General features: G+C 42.2%; 1 long non-coding RNA gene across 1 annotated transcript; it reads left to right on the top strand.

Moving 5' to 3' along the window:
* The first annotated feature begins 2,130 nt into the window (after positions 1 to 2,130).
* On the top strand, positions 2,131 to 15,970 carry LOC111264696 (uncharacterized). Its single transcript, XR_015312768.1, has 4 exons — positions 2,131 to 3,419; positions 6,455 to 6,699; positions 13,627 to 14,728; positions 15,333 to 15,970. It is a non-coding gene; the product is annotated as an uncharacterized LOC111264696 (long non-coding RNA).
* The last annotated feature ends 4,270 nt before the right edge of the window (positions 15,971 to 20,240 follow it).

Raw genomic sequence — 20,240 nt, 5'->3', positions numbered from 1 at the left:
TTTCATTACATTCGTAAGTATTACTATTATTACTTAATTGTTTAAATTCTTAATATTAAAATCGGGATTGATACTAATAGGCTGAGTAAAACCACGGGAAGGCCCTATGAAATGTCATTTGTTACGGTAGCATATGCACACGTAGGAAATGTGTGGCACTTGGAAGTATTTAAGCTCGCTAAGAGCCTCAGCTAAGATAATCCTACAATGTCTATGCATGCTGGCTCCTGATGCCGTGTTTCATATCCATCAACTTGAGTGTCCGAGGGCCGTAGCACATCCATTTAGTTGCCTTCGTACATTTCCCGTATGGAACGCTAGTCATTTTCAGCAATGTTAAGCGCATCTAATAAAGTATGCTCGCGGCAAATGGTTTCCGTTCGTAAATTTCTATTTGCGTCCTTACGTAAGCTATGGTGTTAAAGAAACTTGACAAGATATCGCAACCGTAGGACCTATATAGATTACTGTAATCAGTTCTTTCGAACACAGTCATTAGTATATAAGAAATTTAAGTGAAAAGGTGGGGTCTTTAGGTCAATGTTGTATTCGTGTTTATATTGCGGAATTTATCGTAAAATTTATTTAGACGGATATTGCATTTGAACCAGATAAAACAATAGCTTTCTGAGTATGTAATAGCATACTAACGCCAGTTATCTATCTAGTTTCGTCTTTCACAAAAATTAAACTTGACCCATAATGTCCTTTTTTCGTAGCATTTTCTCAACTCAATCACTTTAACTATACGCCTAGTTCTAAATATATCCGCTGAAGGGCGCATACATCTCTATTTTTTTACTAAATACATCTTACAGAAAACAGTTTTAGTAAACCTCAGTTTCGATCTACCCTTCTTTAGTCAATAATAAATCGCTCATACACGAAACTTATCCCGTTTGTGTACATTCGTTTGCATTGAAAGTTGTTAACAAATATGTAACTTCCAGTTACGATGAAAACGTCTCTCTCATTTATCCCAAATTTTCTCTTTCCCTATTTCTTGCGTCCGTACTCTCCTTTCCATTTTTTCGTTCATAAACCTAATTTATTTTCCTTTGCCACTTCTTCGCGCTCCAGTGATTTGAAAGTCGGTTTCATTCCCTTTCTATTTTGTCTTCTCTTCTCCAATGCGCCAAGTCTAAGTTTGAGTCTAACAGTGCCGATAATATTGAGTTAGAAATGGCGTTGTTATCAAAGTGGTCTTCGGCGGCAGAGGTTCAATGGGGAGGTGATAGTCTCTGGGAAAGACTACGGCGGACGTTGAACGGAAAGAACCGTTGAAAGAGGACTTCCAGTTACTCGCCTGCCTGGGGGAAAAACCGAGAACTTGCGCAGACCATCCGGAAGAGAAACCGTTAGTTGCCTTGGGGCGTTGTCGAAGTAACAGTGCAAGCTCAGAGAACGAAGAAAAAGACTGTGCTACTCGTCGTGCCACAGAAACTGCTCTAGTGAAGAGCGCCGCCGCTGACGAAAAGCACAAATGGCCTAAAAATTATGGCGTTTTCGGCAGTGGCCGTCAGCGCGTCCGCAGGAAAGCAAGAGAGATGGCAGGAGTGAAGACCAGAGATCTACGTTGAAAAAGGCCGTCCGTCCATTCGACCAGCCACACAGACTGCGTCCGATACCATAGGACCAGTGCCATCATTAGTTTTTAGGTTTATCGATGCACATGTTCTTCGTTGTTCCGCTGCTGCAACTGGTCTCTGGATCGTAGTTAAGCTTTCTGAATTTTTCTCAAAAAAAAAAATAAAAAATAACGAACATAGCATCCAGGGGAAGAAGAGTGGGCCGAAGGACTTTTCCCGAGACAAATGTGCTTGCTCGTTGATCGCGGGGAGATGGAGTGAGAAGGAATGCTGCGAATGAATTATAGCGTAATTTTTCTCGTATATCGATTTAGGCGAAAAAACTGAGATATTTTTATAGTCGTCAACTTACTTTTATACTTTTCAATACTAAGCACTTGCTAGAGCTCCAGTGTCGGTCTGTCCGTCAATACTGAGTTAGCGGTCACAGGTATTAACATGTAGATATAATGTTTATTTTTATGTCAACACTAATAAGTATGCTCATTGATAAGGCCGCTAATACAAATCACCGTACCGAATGAGTGTATCATTTATTTCAAGATGTATCCATTGCTATAAACGCTCGCTTGGCCTTCTATTTCCGTAACAAGCACGCTTTGATCTTTTGTGTGCTTCTTCTACTATCCGCCTTCAAACTGGCCTTTGTATATTTTTCAAGGAGGACCTCTGCTATAACACGCAGAGTCACTGTAGCCGACTACTAAAGTAAGAATTGTTCATTTTTTTTTTCGAAACTCGTGCCTTGTTTCGTCTCCTACGGTGAATATCATAGTATTGCGAGACAGCCGGACCCGTAATTTCGTCATAAGTCGTTTCAGTCATAGTCAGTTGGCTTGAGCTGCCGCAGAGTTACCTTAGAAAAGTGGTGGAAGAGGATTTTTTTAGACTTCTCCACTGTTCTGGTAGGCCTTGGAAGGGGGAGAAGCCTGTCTGCCACGGTTTGCAAGGTTCCAAATGAGAACTGTTTGGCGACTGCCTAGACGGTTCCGGTTAACACTGGATACCGCCAGCCGGAGGAGAAGTGCTAGCTATCTAGGAACAGTAAAACTGCGACAGCAGGGTTAGGGAATAAGGGAGGAGAAAGAGTGAATAACGAAGTGGCCTCGAGATTTTGCTACAGAAAGCGGAAATTTATGACACAGCAGGCTCAGAAGCCTACAAAGGCAAGACAATGGCAAACCAGCGGTAGGCACGGTCAAAATAACGGAAAAACCAACATTACTGCAACCATCGTGCCAATGATGGGGCAAGCGAGGCATCGGACTACACAGGGGCAATTCTGTATTTTGGAAAAACATTTCGCAGGCGGCTACGTCAGAAGGGTGGCGGTTTTTCTTTAACGAAAGGATGCTTGCCAGAAGCTTCCGGCGTTTGCGCTTGCACGGCACCCTTGTGCAGCCCTATAGTCGGAAGGGCTAAGTTCAAGTGTTGTTTCCTTTCCCTGCTAGTAGTTTCATAGCCATTGCTGCTCTTAGTTCCCTGTATCGCTGTCGATGCGTGCGAATGTATATGTGAAAACGCTCTCAACGCTGTACCTGACTCAATGCAACTGGACGAAATGTCCTCGTTTGGTACCTGCCGCTTAACCTGACCCCGATGTAGCTAGGGAGTAGCTATTTGTAAATCTGCTATCTTTCTCACCTGAAAGAATTAGCAAGGAAGAAGGATGTTATTCGTGGAAAAGGAGAACAAAGGGCAGAAAGGAAATAGCGAGAAGGCTGTACGGAAAAGTCCGAGAGAGGAAAACCCAGCGGTATCGCGAGGCGCACACGCATATCCAAAACAAAAGCAACGGACTACGAGTGTAAGCGCATATGTGAGTTCAGGGTGCGTATGCTCGAATACGAATTTTCGTAGGTGTGTCATTTTTTACCGAACTACTATTGCGGTCATTGTGTCAAAGGGCCGTGTCTGTCATGGCAAAGCGCGCATTCGATACAGCGGTTATATACCTATTTGGCATTGTTCTATATTGTGGGGCGTATCTGGGAACGCTCAGGCCTTTTGATGTAGGTTGGGGTACACAATGTAAATTGCTACTTTAACTCACCGTCCACCGATTTAATGCATTAAATGTGTTAAGATTAATGCGATGATTGTATGCTATCACGATCGTGAAGCCAGCCCCCTGGAGCTTTAGAATCTTGTCCTGTACAGGCACAAGCTTTCGCCAAATGCTCATGCCTTCTGGCACCGTTTATCATAGGATGCGCTTTCAACGCATGCTCTGTATCATGTTTCCTTGTGGTACATAATGTATACTACATGTAACATTTCTATTGTTCGTGTAGCTGGTATTCCTCGGGGCTTGTCATTGGGTTGACCTTTAACCTGCTGACACAGCCTTACTGCGTGCGTCGCACACGCTCTCAGAACTCGTTCATGTTAAATGCACTAGAGTTTGTAAGCATACTGAAAACGCAGATTCTAGGCATGGCTTTCCCCGTACTAACTTGAGTGGTTCTACTGTTTCTTATACTTTTACTACTTATACCCAAAAATGCAGTTAACATGTGAATTAATTCGGGAGCGCAGCATGGCCCGTGCTGCCAATAGTGTAAACAATCGAGCTTTTTAGGGTGCTTGAAGGATGCCAGCGCTGCGGTGACGACTTCAATACGACCGTCGTTCATAGTATTTTTTTTCTTTTTACTTCTACTTTTTACACTTTTTTTTTTCCTCTACTTTTTTTAAAAACTTCTTACGAGTTCATGTTGGCCAAACCGTTTGCAACAATGATGGTAAGGCCAAGTATAAGAAAAACGACCACATTATATGGCACCTGTATGAAGATGTACATAATACTAGAACGCGTCGAGTGCATGAATACGAATCTATTTAATTTAGCAATGGGGTTACGCGCTCCCGAACGACGTTTCACGGTTTCTGGCATGAACGTTAGTAGCTGCGACCGATGATAGTATTTCCTTCACTTCTCCTTTAGGTAAGCTCCTCGCTTTAACTGTTATAAAGACAACGCGCGATTTCAGCGTCTCCGTCATAAGATGCATCCAATACTCGAAATGCAATTGCCGAACGAAATACGAATCGGATCTGTTATGCAGGCTACCGAAGTCAGGCTTTACCTCTGACGTACATCCCAACGTTGACAAATATACGCGAAGTGCAGCCCTCGTAAGCCTAATGCGACTCTTGCAATATTTACGTGTAGGAGTCCGCAGTAGAAATAACATTAGGATTTACTCTAAGGTTTACTTCAGTAAGATTTATTTCGAAATCATATTTCGTCTGCGTTGTGAGTGTGCCTTACGCAAAAATTAATCTATGTATGGCAAACCAGAAACGTCTCTGGCTCAATTTCGAATCGCAAACAGGTTTTACCAGCCTCGAGCTAAGAATCTACTGAGACATTAAGATATTAATTGCCGTCTGTAGATAAAGGCATTGTCAAGGCTATCATCAGTGTAAGCACCGAAAGAACACCAAAAAAGGTGAGAGCTTCCATTGCTCGGATAAGGGAATATGTTAAATATATGATAATGTATAACGTCAGAGTCGTACAGCCCACACAAATACTTAGATTATTGACATAAATTGCTTTCTATTAGGAACTTAGCCCGACATGGTATAATTTCTGAAACAATTAAAAGATCTGTAATAGAGCTTGTTATTGTTCCAAATCAGGAATATTATACAATGTACTATCATGTAGCACAATACAGGCGCATAGATGGCAGAACTGAATTTATTCACTTTGAAAGTTATTGTGACAAAAACGGAGCCGTCATATGCTGAGTAAAAATTGCAAATTGGCTATAGTTCGTTAGTAGGAACTTCCTTAAGGAAAAAAAAAAGGACAAAGAAAGACATCTACTTCTGACTTGGTAGAGCCACTACATTTGGCGCATAGACAGTAAGATGTTTACGTCAGTCAATGGTTTACCGAAAAGCTCTGATAGAACGAACCCGCTAAACGTCCTAATTTGGTCAAGTCTCTGTGCCAGTGAGGTCTTCGGCTATATTCGAATTTCGCATTTTCAAATCACTCGGGCCTTTTTGCCTATTCGTACATAGGTGACGTTCACTTAGTTTTAATAGGTAAAAAGATTTTCGCCGTAAATTTTATATTGAAATATATTTCTTAGATTGAAAGGTAAGTTCCCTTTTAAGCAGGTCAGTGCATTAAAACTATAAACGACTGCCGCTATCATGCACGTTCTACTCTCTGTTGTGTTCGATGTTCCTGAAACTGATGGTAAGTTCCCGTTACCGCAATTCTCCAAAAACACATCGCTGTATATTTGGAAATTTTGTTAGAAGATACCTTATCTACAATCGTGAACTCGCATAGCGACAGTTGTTTTTATAGGTAGTCAGAACAGATGCACGCAAAAAGCTATCTTCCTTCTAAACCCGAAGGAGCCTTGTGATAGAAGTTTGCTATTTTTTAGATTTTGTTTGGATATTCTGAGTTTATATGGCTGTAATACTATTTACGGTTTATCAGTAAAGTCATCCTTGTCTGTTACACTGAGCTATAAACTATCCTCCTTTAATTAACATGAGAGTCGTAAATAAACGAATGATCCGACATACGTACAACTTCATATAATGTATTAATTGTATAAGATTATACCTATTGATCCACTTAACACAGCACAAAAAGCCTATAAAAAAAAAAAGGTTTGCCGAGCAGAATCTTGAGACGGCATTACCTCTTTGTTAGCTTAGACAAACAAAGCAATATTAAGGTTTTTTTTTCTGGTAACAGTTAAAATAATACAAAACAAAGGTAATATCATGATTTTTGTGACGGAAATATACCTGTACCCAATACTGCAACATTGATACGCGATAACAACGATGATTAAAGCAAAAAATATGTTCTGTAACTTTTCCAGCCAGCAGTATTCGCGATGTGGCATCGGGCTACGGGCGCAAGTTTTATGTCATCGCAGAAATCGAACAGCTAAGCGATGTTTCGGACTCGCATTTCGCCATCTTATCTCTCGAAAACTTTAAGCAAAAGGAGAACTTCGCCGACCACGTGGCCGTATGTGTTTGAATAAGGCACGAGTAGTTCGTCTAATGATACAGCCTATTGCAATGGTCATCCTGTGATGACTGAAGATGTGCTTGATCCGAAGTGAGTTCGTGTCATACCCACACACAGTCACCGAACTAGAACTAGACATCGGTAAATACAAACGAGTACAATTGTTTTTTCTTATCCATTCAATCTTAACCATTTCTGATTTAGCAAATGCTGGAAAAATATGAAACAATAATGACAATCGAGAGTACTTTGGAAATAATTTCACTAGTTTGCATTGTCGGTAGTGAGCTGCTTTATTAGAAGTGATAGCTTCATAAATATGTGACGTTCTTGAAGACCTTCAAGTAGTCTACTGTGACTGATCTTCCTATAAAACGATACCTTGAAGTATCTGCAATGAACTTGCGAACCACCTGCAGCATAGATCTACTCAAGGACTTCGGAAGAACAAAACGAAAGAATTTTTTCATTAACATAAACGGGAGCTGATTTCGCTGGCTCGCCTCTCGGGGCCGCAATAACACTTCGGCTCTGAAAATATTACCCAAAAAAAATCTCAAATGCTTGTAGGGACAGCGACGTTATTTGTTTGATCTACTCTGTATCAGGCTAATTAGGGTAATAACTTGGTGTGTCTGACAAGCAGGCTCAATGTATTATAGAACAGAAAATCTAATTACTACCAGGCAGAATACTTTCGAACTATTGCGCTTCATTGTACCTCAATAAAGGTGTGCACAGCCCAGCAAGCTCTAAGCGCATGACAACTTTCTCGATTAGCCTTCATTATAACAGCTTTATACGTCCCGTTTTTATTGTGATTGCGCAACCTCGCGACGTTGTTTCTTATTGCTAGGCTTTAGGTTACCTTTGTAGGTTGTTTATACGGGTAAACATTTCACTACAGAAACATTCATTATTAATAACATACATGAACTCTGGCTGTATGTGCTATAGCGAGGCAAACTCCAATGTGATTACATGTACAGCCAACTTCATCAAAGGCCATTTTCTGGCAACGAATGGATTTTACACTGATAAAAATTGTTGGCTAGATAAAAGCATGAAATCCAAAAATCAGGAACAGGGAAGTGCTGATTTTGGACAACCTCAGGCTAGAAATGAAGTGACAGATCAGCCGATTAACAGAAATACAGTTACACAAAAATCTCCAGTACTGGTTCCGTTGAGACTTTCGTCTCTTGCAAAGCTGTACTCTTAACTGAAACTAAATGCCCAGCAAGTCCGCTCCGTTTGTGTATTTGCTTCGTATACATAGCTTTCTTGCAACACAAAATGGGCAAAAACCTGTAATTCATATTGAAGCAAATATAAACATGTCAAGCCTCTATTCATGCTAACAAGACGTTTTTTTTTCCAAACTGTACTGTACAGGCTTGAAAATGAGATATTGGGGTATTACTATTGGGGTATTGAGAGCGTGTACGGTATTTGCTATGTGAAGGGATGCCCGAGTACCGCACTGTAAAACCCAGATCGGATGCAGAAAATCCAGCCAGATCGGGTGTATCTTAATAACAGCTAAATAGCTGTTTGTGCTTAAACAGCTTGACTCGATTGTTATAGCAACGTCATTAAAAAGTTGTGCTTTGAATTAAATAAAATTGTTTAGAAACGTAGTTCAGTAGTTCACTATGGTTGTTGAACACGGATCTACGACTTAACCATTGTTGACCATAAATAATCCTATGCTAAAATCCGTATATATGTCTGCTTAGTTGAAACGGATTTGGCTTATTTTTTTACGAGTCAACACATTGCGTAAGGTTGACGACAATTCCCTATTTCGCTCATGTGTTTCGAGCCGGCTTTCATATAGAAGCTATTCTCGCCTGTAGTCACTGCTACAAGCTAACGCTCGGCCTAATCGACAAGAATAGCAAAAAAAAAAAAATAATAAATAAAAAATAAAAAAAAACAATTCGAAAGTCGTAAATCAGCGTCGAACATCGATTTATTTGTATGAACAAAGCACAACCCTAATGTTTCAGTCTTCGTTGTTTTCAACTAGGAAGTTAATAAACGATCTGGCTTATAATAAATGCATTTCCATCCTGCGCTAGCCCTAGCCTGTAGAGATCTCGTACATTTTTGCCTTAGAACAGGGCAGCTTGTCTGCATTTCGTTGATGTCAGCCGGTATCTTTTGTACCTGTGTCCTTATCAATCACCTCTGAATAGAAGTTCACCCTGTCGCGATTACCCGTATTATTGTAGTTCGATTTCAATCTAGCAAACAACGGGTCATCGATCCGGATCTGATGAAACTTCAGATCGGCTATAAATCCACTGTTTCGTATCGTTATACCACACGAATAACGACAAGTTCGATTTGGTGACAACATGGAAGGGACTCTGGGGATTCATAGAGTAGAAAGGCACCATTTCTTAGAGTTTAATATTTTGTTTGACGCTATATCTTTTACACAGCTTCAGTACACTCACCGAGCGCGTAATGGTAGTGGCGATAAATGTTTATGTATCTGTTCAATAATATATGCATCTGTATTTGTTTATCAGGTCACAATTGTACGCAAGTATTTCGGATAGCAATGTATGTGCCGCGTGAGAAGGTCTACGAGTGCATTCGAGAGATTTTTAGCCGTCTATATTGCTGCCAAATTTAACAGCTGTTGAAGGATAACTGTTCTGATTACTGATAAAAATTGGCGCTTATCATTGTTTGCAGGGATCAGGATGTTCACCTAGTGTGTTATTATGTGCCTTGAAACTTAATTGCCTCGTCGGTCGTACTAGGTTGTGTTTGAGGTAATATAGGTATGTTTGCGGAGCCTCCGTGGTGGTTTACTGGGTAACGCGTCTGCCTGCTAATCTTTTAGGGACACGTTGTGGTCCAGGTTCGAACCGAGCAGACTTCGTTTCGGGCTGGGCCTCAGCCGTCTGGCAGGATGCTTAGCAGCGATGCCGGACGTAAAAACTCAAAACCTAGAGATGTGTGTGTGTGTGTGTGAAGTATACTTAAAACGAATGTAATCTTGTCGGAGCATGAGCTTACCTCGGGCACCTCGACGGCGTTTCCCCTAAACGAGTATCTTGATTAACGTGAATATTAAAAAAAAAAACAAAAAAGATTAAAAAGCTCGGTATTTAATGATTACAATTACGAGCTGAGAACGTTAAAAAAATACTGAAATTAGAAGTAGGATAATTAAACACTGCCAGAGGGGAATGGGTTGGTCTCGTTTTGTCCGTGTTATTGATATCTTGCATTAGATAATTAACTCGGCGTACACACTCCATGTTCGTCTTCGTTAAGACAGCTTGAAGCTGGCGATGTTGAGCTTCTAATCTTAATAAATCTTGATTTCATAACTCTGATTAACGGGCTACCAAAACCAAGTGCATATGTAGAAGTCAACTTCACACCAGTCATTTTGTGTTCCAATTTAGGTACTCGGCATGCTCCGTTTTTCAGAGCTAAATCTATTCATCACTCTGTAAGAAGACTGCTCAGTTTCGTTTCTAATTTCGAAAATTTTGAAGAAACATGATATTGTCAAAATTGTAACATTATTTAAACATATAAACAATAGGTATTTTGTTGTACTAAGAAGATGACGCTCAAATTGATGTCGGTTTAACAAATGTGGGTTTTAATAATTAGTGAAATAGTGACAAGTGCGGTTATTCATCGAAGAAACAAGCAAACAGGAGAATTGTGTCCTGCCCGTGGTTTCCTTTTTAATTATAATGAATCCCATTGTAAACTTGTTATCAATATAGGAACATTGAATATTTGAATACTTGGGACAACAAAAGGCAAAATAAAGTCTAAAATGATTCAAGCATTGCGCATAGTACATTGTGGCTTAATTTTTTTTTTTATTTTTTATTTTGATACGACTTGATTAGGACTGCCCTTTTAACATTCACAGATGGGGATCGCACACGCTTTACAGACTGAAAATCCTGCCATTTCGTCAAATTACTAGATCCGATATATTTCGACATATATGACACAATCTAAGGTATCAAAGTATATACCTTTTAAAAGCTGTACTATCTACCTTGGCTGAAGGCTGTCTTGTAGGTCCAGTTTACTTGATCAGCCTCACCACGGACAATAACAACCCAGACGCATGAAGCAAGCCTATATGCCCTAAGGTATTGCTATAAAATACATCTTACTTCATAAATATACTGGTGGATGCTTATGCGCACAAACATGCCTGCATCATCCTAGATACAAGAATGGCCGTCACAATGGTGCCTATGATATGAGGACTACATTATGGACGACGAAACGAAAGCGACAATCTATCTGTCGTTACTCTATGCCTACTCATATATGTTTGTATTGTATTGTATTGTATTGTATTGGGTGTGCCGAAGCGCTGCACCGCCGCCGACTACGTTGATGACCACTGAGTGATGAACGACTAGTCGTCGGTTGCGAAACCCGTTTGTTCGGTAACGTTGTTCGTAAATGGTCACGCGCAGACTCCACAGCGTTTTACCGAGTGCCAATCGTAGCGCTAGGACAACATATGATGCGGGCAGTCTTGTTCAATGGGACGTATCGGTTGCCTTCTCCAACCAGGCCACTAGGACCAGAAACAGCAGCAGGAGCAATACCAACGATTTAGGCAATGCCATGCCACACAATATTATCCAATTCGTCCTGTGCGCCCCTATGCCATTGTATTGGCCTTAGACTGTCCTACCGGATCTGGTCCGGCCCTTCACTGAACAGTCTTTTCCAGTCCGTTCGACTCCGTTCCATCCTGAATATCGCCAGTTTTCCTGCCCCTTTATATGCACCCTCTATATGGGCCAACTGGCATATAGGCCTTTAGGGATGTGCAGAAACGGCAGACTAGGTTTGAGGGGGTAGCACTTGGGGGTTAGATATGGCCAAGGTTGGCTCCTGGACTCCTAGATCTAAGGGCTAGGCACATGCATAGGCGGTGATGTCGCTTTCTCGGCACGTAGTTATTCAAATGAGCGTGCCGTTATTGTTGCTGCGGCTGCTAGTCGGCGGCTCGCCGCAGCAGCTGCTGCTGCTGCTTCTGCGGCGACGCGCAAAACCCACCAACCGCCCCTCAATGGCTGCTCGTACCGCCGATCGTCGAAGCCACAATGCCCACTAGCAGTTATCCAGCATGGGCAGCCGACTGAGAAACGACGAAAGTCGACAGTATGAGCCATGGCCGCCTCGAACCTACGATTTGCCTGCTGTCCGGCTAACACATTTCTGATGTCTCCATGCGCCGTTGCTGAAGCTTCTACGACAGAGTTGTGAAAGAAGAGAAAGTGGGAACGGAGCGCAGCCCGAACTCGTGTTGTGCTGCTACCTGCAGGCCTGTTCTCGAAACTAGCAAAGGCCACAACCACGGACCTATGTGCTTGCCAGCTACGACGAGCTGCGAACGCGAATGAGCTGAGCGGCTGAATTCAAATGCGGGATCACTACTCCTGCTAGCAGCACTTAGTTTTTGCGGGAAGTACTAGTGGGCCATGAGCTGGCTAGCCGACCAACCGATCTCGTCTATTGACGAGGGAACGACCGCGGCTTCGTGATTCGAGGCGACAAGGATAGGGACAAAATCTAGTACTTAGCATTCATAACCGTCGCCGTTTGCCGAGAGCCGTCGAGCATAGGACAGTGAACAATAGAAGCAAAGATATGGTCTTCCTGGCCGGCTTTGCTACGAATGGCCGGACTACATAGAATCGATCGCGGTCGGTTCAGTGAATACACACGCATAAACTATTCTGTCGTCTTCCTTTTCTTTGCCCCGTCTGCACCTTGGAATTCATTATTGACACTGTTATCCTTCGAATTGTATTGTTATCGGTATCGGTAGCGTGGGTCCTCGTTTCTTTTACAGGATTAGTCTGCATCGTGGGTAGCGTCGTAAAAGCGTAGAATTCCACTAGTGCAGAGAACAGGCATGAAGAATCTAACTATGCAATAATTGAAAAGAGCGTAATCGAACGAGCAAAATTTTGGAAGCAATTGTTGACGTAAGTCAGACCTGCACTGAATCCTGTATGTAGGAGAAGTGAACTCTAAATATAGAAAAGGTTCTATGGGTATATATATATAATATAGAAAAGGTGGGGCATGTGTTAGCTGCTGACGACAATGACCCGCAAGACGGTTGCGATCTGAAGACATGTCTGTCGTTCTCTGACAGGATTTTCCTTTTAGGTTTGCTTCGAGATAATCACTTCTAGCAAATATGATTTTATTTTTTCTTTAAAAAGCTTCTAAACTTGAATTAAACTAACATTGATAGAAATGAGTTACCTTCTGAAAGCGTTGCACTTACGTTTCTCTTGCTGTACAATACTGAGCGCCTATATAGTAGTAATATGAGTAATATGTGTTCATGCTGTTGCTTTCTCATTTAAAATTGTGCATTTATATATTATGGGCCTTCCACGCGTTTGCACACGTTTACATTGAGGTACAGATCAGCAAATAACGCTTTGCCAAACCTGTAAATTATAGACACTTTACCAACGTCTTGTATGAAAGGGCAAATGCGGCACCTCAATATTCTCATATACTGACACGTTTACGGTATGTCTGCAAAAACAGCTCGTTATCTAAAAATTACATATTTTTCTTACTTACTTAGTCTAGTTAGAAGACAGATTAGCTCGAACAAATGCGTTTCTTATAAAAGCGAAATACGAAAACATGTTAGACGCGGCGATAGATAAAAACAAGGTCCATGGATGGGTCCCAGCATCTTTCAACGAAAAAAAAACTGTCCGGCAGGCGCTTACCAATTAAAGCTAGCATTAATTCAAAAACTGGAAAACAGTCCGCACTCTTAAACAAATATGAATAGGACCATAAAACGGGAACAGAACGAATATTTACTTCCATATTTTTACATATGCACCGATTCTGACAAATTACCTTAATTTAATAATTAACGTTTCACTACATAATGGCGTAGTTAACAACACTCATCATTATGTTCGAATGATGAATTTGGAATTCTTTTTGTTGATTTTTCAGTCTAATTGTCAAATTTCGATATACTCCGTGTGACGTCATTACTTACAATAGCGTTTGCCGCTGTCGCATTCAAACGACGGAGTCACAAACGTTGCGTCCGCCATAAGGTATGAAGAAACCGTCTTTTGCTCGGCGTGATAGGCTCGTAAGCCCCCCTGGCCATCGTCCCGTTCACCCGCTTTCACCTTCACTTTCCCTATGACGAGGCCACCGGAAACGGAGAATTAGTGCCGGAAATTGTGGCAAAAACCGGATACGTTAAAAAAAAAGGGAATACGTACACTGTTCCTCCGACAGAGCATGTTACACTAGCGTGATTTTGAAAGGTAGACACCTAGTTCTACTGACAGTGGCGCGTCTTACCCGAACGCCTTCGAAAATGGCGCAAAATGTTGGGATTTGTTTTCTTAAAGCAACACCTTTCCTTCTCGCTGACCAACTGGCATCGTGTCCATACGCCGGTCGCTGCACATCCTTCAGTTCTAAATTTGTTTCGCTCTTGTGTCGCGTCGCTCAACCGGATAACCAGCTTGTCGCCTAACAACTTGCCCGTTGGGCTCAAAAGCTCAGTAACACTCACCAGTGCTGCCAGTTCCCTTTGGCTGACATTCTTGTCCTATACTAACGTCACTATTCCCTATCCTACCAAACCTAAACACAAAAGACGCCAATCGTGCGTGCCAAGTAGTAACTCGATATTAATTGTAACTTCCATGGAACCATTTACTTATGCTAGCCACACCGACAGCCTGATATGCGCGACCCGTCGTGCATCTCGTTCATCGTGGTGTACAAAAGCATATAGCCTTTATAACGTAATCTTCAAAAAGCTGCCTTCCGTGTAGCATGCGAAATCTATGCAGGACCGCAAGAATAGGCCGAGACTTGCTGGACATGTGCTAGTGCACACAGAATAGGAAAACAGAGGTCGAGATACAATAATACAAACTCAGGATCCTCAAACCTTATATATGACATGAAGAAAGCATGGCGCATTGGAGAGTCACGAAAGAATGAGGACGCGAAAGAAATGCTTGGGGAATGGGGGTCACGGCTCCCCTTACTGCAAGCGCTAGTTCCCATGAGAGGATAATATACAACGGTAATTAACATCATGCTGCTGTGTCGGACATGCACATATATGCTTGCTCTAAAATAAATCTGTTAACGAAGATGCCGGCGGGTGGGCAAATCAATGCTTTATTCAGCTACGGCGGCGGCAGTAATACGTAGTCTTGCTGCTATAATATGCTGTGTAGATTAGAACTAATTGAAACCGAATTGGGGCCGGACATACAAAAAATGAATGACGAGCTAGGGATTAGGCATATAAGATGGTACCGATAGAGCCTGAATAGGTTGCTCATCACGCCACTTGTTGTTCCATTGCAACGTGTTAGTGCCTATATTCTTAACCTATGACAATCGTTCCTAAAGCATGCAAGTAACGCCAGATTTCTTCTAATAGCGAAGACAATGACACCGAGTTGTCACCGACACAAAAGCCCTGCATAGTTTCATAACTTGTAATCGTGTATTAAAGTAAAAGATGTCTTCTTACGAACCATGCGCTTCGCAGAAATAACTTTTGCTTCTGTCTAAATAATTCTCGGCTTTACTTTAACGTGGGATTGCTTTCGATGTGTCGGTGTGTTTTATAAGTAACGCCTGATCCTTACAGAGTCAACCATCTCATTACTCCGCAGGTTCTTTGCAGGTCAGCTGAAACAGTCACGTCCATGCAGCCGCGACGACCAGAAAAGACTGAGTCGCACGAAGTCGCGCCAAAACGTAAATGCTAAAGCCCGAAGCAGCTGCGGCAGTACAAGCAGTAGAGATTGTTAGGAACGCAGCGCTGCCGGCTACAGAAAGAGAACGTCGATACGATTCGAAGTTGTGCGAAACTCATTTGCGGTTATTCAAGAAGACAGTCAAACGGGATAATAGAAAGCCGGCGAAACTGAGAGCCGGTGAAGGGACTTATCAGAGAAAGAAGAAGCCCAGAGAATTCGAAGCTAGTGAGATGAACCATGATAAGTAGGGGTTGGCAACGGCTACACGAAATGGTGCAGGGTGCGCGGTTGCAGAGATTGTCGGTGCTATGACCACGAACTATCCCTACGCAGCCCTCTTAATGGGTGAGTCGACAACGACAAGACCTTCTTATCGTGGTCTCTTTAGCTTTCTCTCACCTTCTCGCTCTCGCTCTCACTCTCCCCCTCGCTCTTTCTCTGTATATGTAGCCGTACCATTCTATGCACTCTGTATTATTGAAACATTTAATAACAATTTAGTAACTAAAATATAATATGTCAGCTATTAATGAAGACAGATAATTAATAAACAATGCTTTTAATTTTATTCAAACATAATTCGAAATTGTGTTTCCTCTTACTTTTAGGCTTTTCATATTTTAATTTTATATATATTAGACATATAGATATAAAATTTTACATAAACTGATACAATTACTCTAACTCGATAAGCTAAGTTAGGTGTTGTAGATGTAGGATCATTCGGTATTTTGTCCATCCATTAATTACTGTTACATTGAAACTATAAAGATCTAAGTTTATTTACGTAATAAGTCGAAATTAAAACCTTATGCATAAACTTTGGTATATATTTGATTATGAAATATACTATACGGCGTTACTCCTTGCTCATTTTGGGTTGGTACAATATTTCCAATATGGTAACTCTTAAAAGCCATTGGAACTGATCTGTCATTATTCTTAGCAACTTCAACTAATGCTGGATGCGCAAATCCTTCGGGAATAATTCTTAATATATATTTTAGTACTTTAAAATGAGCAAATTGTTGTCCTATTTCATCATGTATATCTTGCAATAAACTTGTAGAAAGTACAAATTTATGATATTCCTACTAAAGCATGATATGTATTTATAAATTCCGGCGTCAATGGATCCGTCATATTCTTGAATGACTTTTGTGACAATCTTCTTACTACATATCTTATTCCTAAAGTAGCGATACTTAGAACGGGACTTGATACGTCGCCTTCTATGGTCTTAACATTTGATCGACGAGACGCCATACGAAAAGTGTCATGAACAGCCATAGATGCAAACGGCGGATTTGCGTAGATAAAATTTCTAAAGAACTTAGCTCCACTCGATCCTGTCGCCACTGATAAAACCACTGGACCACCGTACTTAATAATAACGTCTTGTATTGCTTGCTGCTTAACGAATCCTCTTCCTATTCCCTTTGATCTCACTCTTGGTAACCTTGATACCAACGGCTGTAACTTAATATCACCCATGTCCCTATTGTAAACACCAACTTGTACAGGAAAAGGCCCGCTCCGCTCGCGGTCCCAGTAGAAACATTTTTGATAGGAACTAGGGGGGTCTGCCCCGCTCGTGGATGCTATCACTTAAAAATATCTAAACCACTTCTATCCTATCATCTACTTATATAGCTTCTCCTTCCCTCTATCATCCTATAAATGCTGAGAAGTGTGTCGCGGGGGTAATACTAGGCCCTTACTTCGCGTTATGGAAAGATGACCGACTCGAAACACTTAATCACAAATGTCTAACTCACACCGCCACAGCCGTTGGGTATTCACAGTCAACGACTACACCGACGACGATATTCTAAAACTAGTAAAACTCAATCGAACAAAATGGTTACCTCATCATTGGTTTTGAACGTGCGCCTACGACTGGTACTCCTCATATCCAAGGGTATATTCGGTTTAATACACCCGGACATTTTAGCTCTGCGTAATTTCAATTACCAAATAACAAGCTAAGGAAACCGAGACTACAAATAAACGGTATTGCCCAAAGTCTGGAACCTTTCAAGAATTCGGCATTCCCCATTCTTAAGGCAACCGTAGCGACCTTCAAGACGCAGTTAATTCTCTTCTTCATGGCAGAAAAAGCCTACATGAAGTGGCTCAGGTCCACCGGACTACTTTCGTTCGTTACCACCGAGGATTATCTGAACTACGAAATCTCTTGGTTTTCGTTGAACCTCGTAATTTTCGATCGAACGTTTACATCTTATTTGGTCCGTTATACGTCGGCGCCTGCACGTCACTCAGTTTACGACCGCTACGCTACTGTGCAAGCCACGGCGGACAGTAGGTCCAACCCTCCGTTGGGCCTCTCTTTAGTGTCCCACCTTCTGTTTCACCATAGCCGCTATGCTTACTAGACTCCCTCTCTCGCCCAATCTGCTGGACGTCCGTTGCCGCTGCTGCTTTCCCTTAGCAGCTTTCGCGGCAAACAGCAGTGGGCAGTCGGGGGCATAGCTGAAATAAGCGCAAGAGAGTAGGGAGAAAAGGCAACAGTTTGCTACCCGTAGGTCAGGTGAGTTCGCAGTCATCAATAATGTATTATCATAGCGAATGCTTATTTGCCGTTGACAGAGCGTAATTACTGCATCGACAATGCGTAGCGAGGCAGTCGACGTCTCCGAACCAAGCGGCCGCAGCAGTAGCATTGCACTATTGCTTACGCTAGTTTCAATGAAGCAGCTAACTAGCGGCTTCGTTGGCTCTAAAAGATACCGAAATCTAGTCAAGGATATCCAACGACTAGAGCTAAGGGACTTGCTATATAGTCAGTCAGATCAAAAGCTACGGAAATACGATGTTTAGCTGCTGTTCAATGGTTTTTTCGGTCTGCTTTCTGCCACATCTCATGTCGCTTCGCTCGCTCTCGTGGAATCCGCGCGGTGACACGCCCAAAATAAGTACAAACCCTGGCCGGAAGCTTCGTCCTCGCAGGCTCCTCCGTGTACACGTCCGTTTACCATGGAACCGGACGACTGTGCCATGGCATCTTGCATACTGTATTTTCTCTGCCTCAATAAAACACGGCCAGGGAAATGCGCGAAGGCCAATTCGTACGCAGAAAAATTACCAAGATGGATACATTCGCATGGATCGCTCTATATTAATCATATCAGCAAGAGGAGAGACGCTTCCAATGGTGTAACTTCGGAGAATACAGCCCTCCACCCACGTCTACGTAGGATTTTCCATTTTCGTGACCATACCTATATGTAAAGGCTAGTCATGTTTCTCGTACGGGCCCACTGAAAAAAAAGGTAACAACTTACGAATTCTCAGGTACATAAAAAAGCCATATGCAAACAGCGGCTTAAAAGTATGTCGCAAGCTAAGTTCTCTGGGTCCGCTTCATTTCCCCAGTTTTGCGCCAGTTGTAACTGTCGTAGGGGGTCTACTGACGGGTCCCTCGCTGCTCCCCGGCGTGTTTCACTGCGGCAGCGGAGCCTAGCTCAGTGAACAACAACACTAGATGCAGGCATGATGATCCGGTTGCCGAGACAGAAAGAAAAGCGTTCTAACATCTCTCGTTAGTGGATCAGGTTCGGTCTTTTGCCAGCGCCATGGACCGTTACCTTGACATATCAGTAATACAGGGGCAAACTACAATGTAGGAGCCCGTTGCTGCCGCCTGACTGGCGGTTGCCATCAATAGCTACGTACTACAAGTAGAATGGAAGAGCATCTATGAAGGCGGTATGCGAAGTGTAGACTGTGAGGTCAGAAGCAAAGTAAGAAATTTAGGAGCGGATTCGTCGTATTAAAAAAACATGCGTCAAGGTCGCAAGCATGTTGCCAGCTGTCGACGGCTCCTTGCGGCATTTTACTCTAGCCGCTCCACGGTCATGGCGTCTCCGCTCTGGTCTATGTCGTTTACATTAGGTAGATTGTGCTCGGGATATATTGCACCGGGATATATATATTTAGATCTCTTAGAAGGTAGTTCTGAGTAGCCGTGTAGGTATGAGACCGGTCAGACCATACAGTAGCAAGACGACGAAAAAATGGTAACTCTGACACAGTAATAGGAAGGACGCCCCCATCAGTGCTAAAAACCCCTCAGTGCGGGAGGAATTGCCCGTGATTTTGCGGACGAACCACTTCTATTAGAACTCGGTCAAATCGCATGTCGATCAGAGAAATGTCGCGATACAGTTTCGTTCATACTCTGTTAGTATGTGAGCTACCTGCAAATAAGAGGTTGGCTTGTACCGCAATAACAATATATATGAACACCGATAAAATCATAGGGCTTAGATTTATAGCAGCAGCTCCCATAGCAACAACGCACGGTCTGAAAAACGATATTATACCTGTCTAAAGCTGTGCAGGTAACTATAATGATAAATGTTTTAAATTAACACCGTCCAGCGCTGATGCTTCATAAATGTTCGTACATGAAATTTATTACCCAATAATAACCAGTATGCATACGCTACAGGTCGCACAAACTTTCCTTGGCAAAAACTAATATTTATGTGATACATATTCGTATAACAGAAATTGATGTTTGCCAGTCTTGGCAGATTGCTGGTTTTTTTAGTTTGTCTCCCCTCAGAGTTCGTTCGAATTCAACTATCAGCCAACATATGATCTGTTGGCTATACTTTATCTATGAAGCACCCTTTTAGGTGATACTTGTCCTTACTTTTACTCACGACAACTGTCAGACGTTCAGAACAGAGCGCGCTGTCCAACCTATCGCAAAAGTTAGCAGGAAGGTTGTCGACGCGTCGAACGAAACGGTAGCGGGCGCATTGCATTCACTTTTGAACAGCCAGTCTCAGT

Source organism: Varroa jacobsoni, unplaced genomic scaffold (genome assembly GCF_002532875.2).
Source record: "Varroa jacobsoni isolate VJ856 unplaced genomic scaffold, vjacob_1.0 scaffold_886, whole genome shotgun sequence".
Lineage (NCBI taxonomy): Eukaryota > Metazoa > Arthropoda > Arachnida > Mesostigmata > Varroidae > Varroa > Varroa jacobsoni.
Note: the sequence above shows the minus strand (reverse complement) of the source record. Positions and strands in the feature narration are given on the sequence as shown.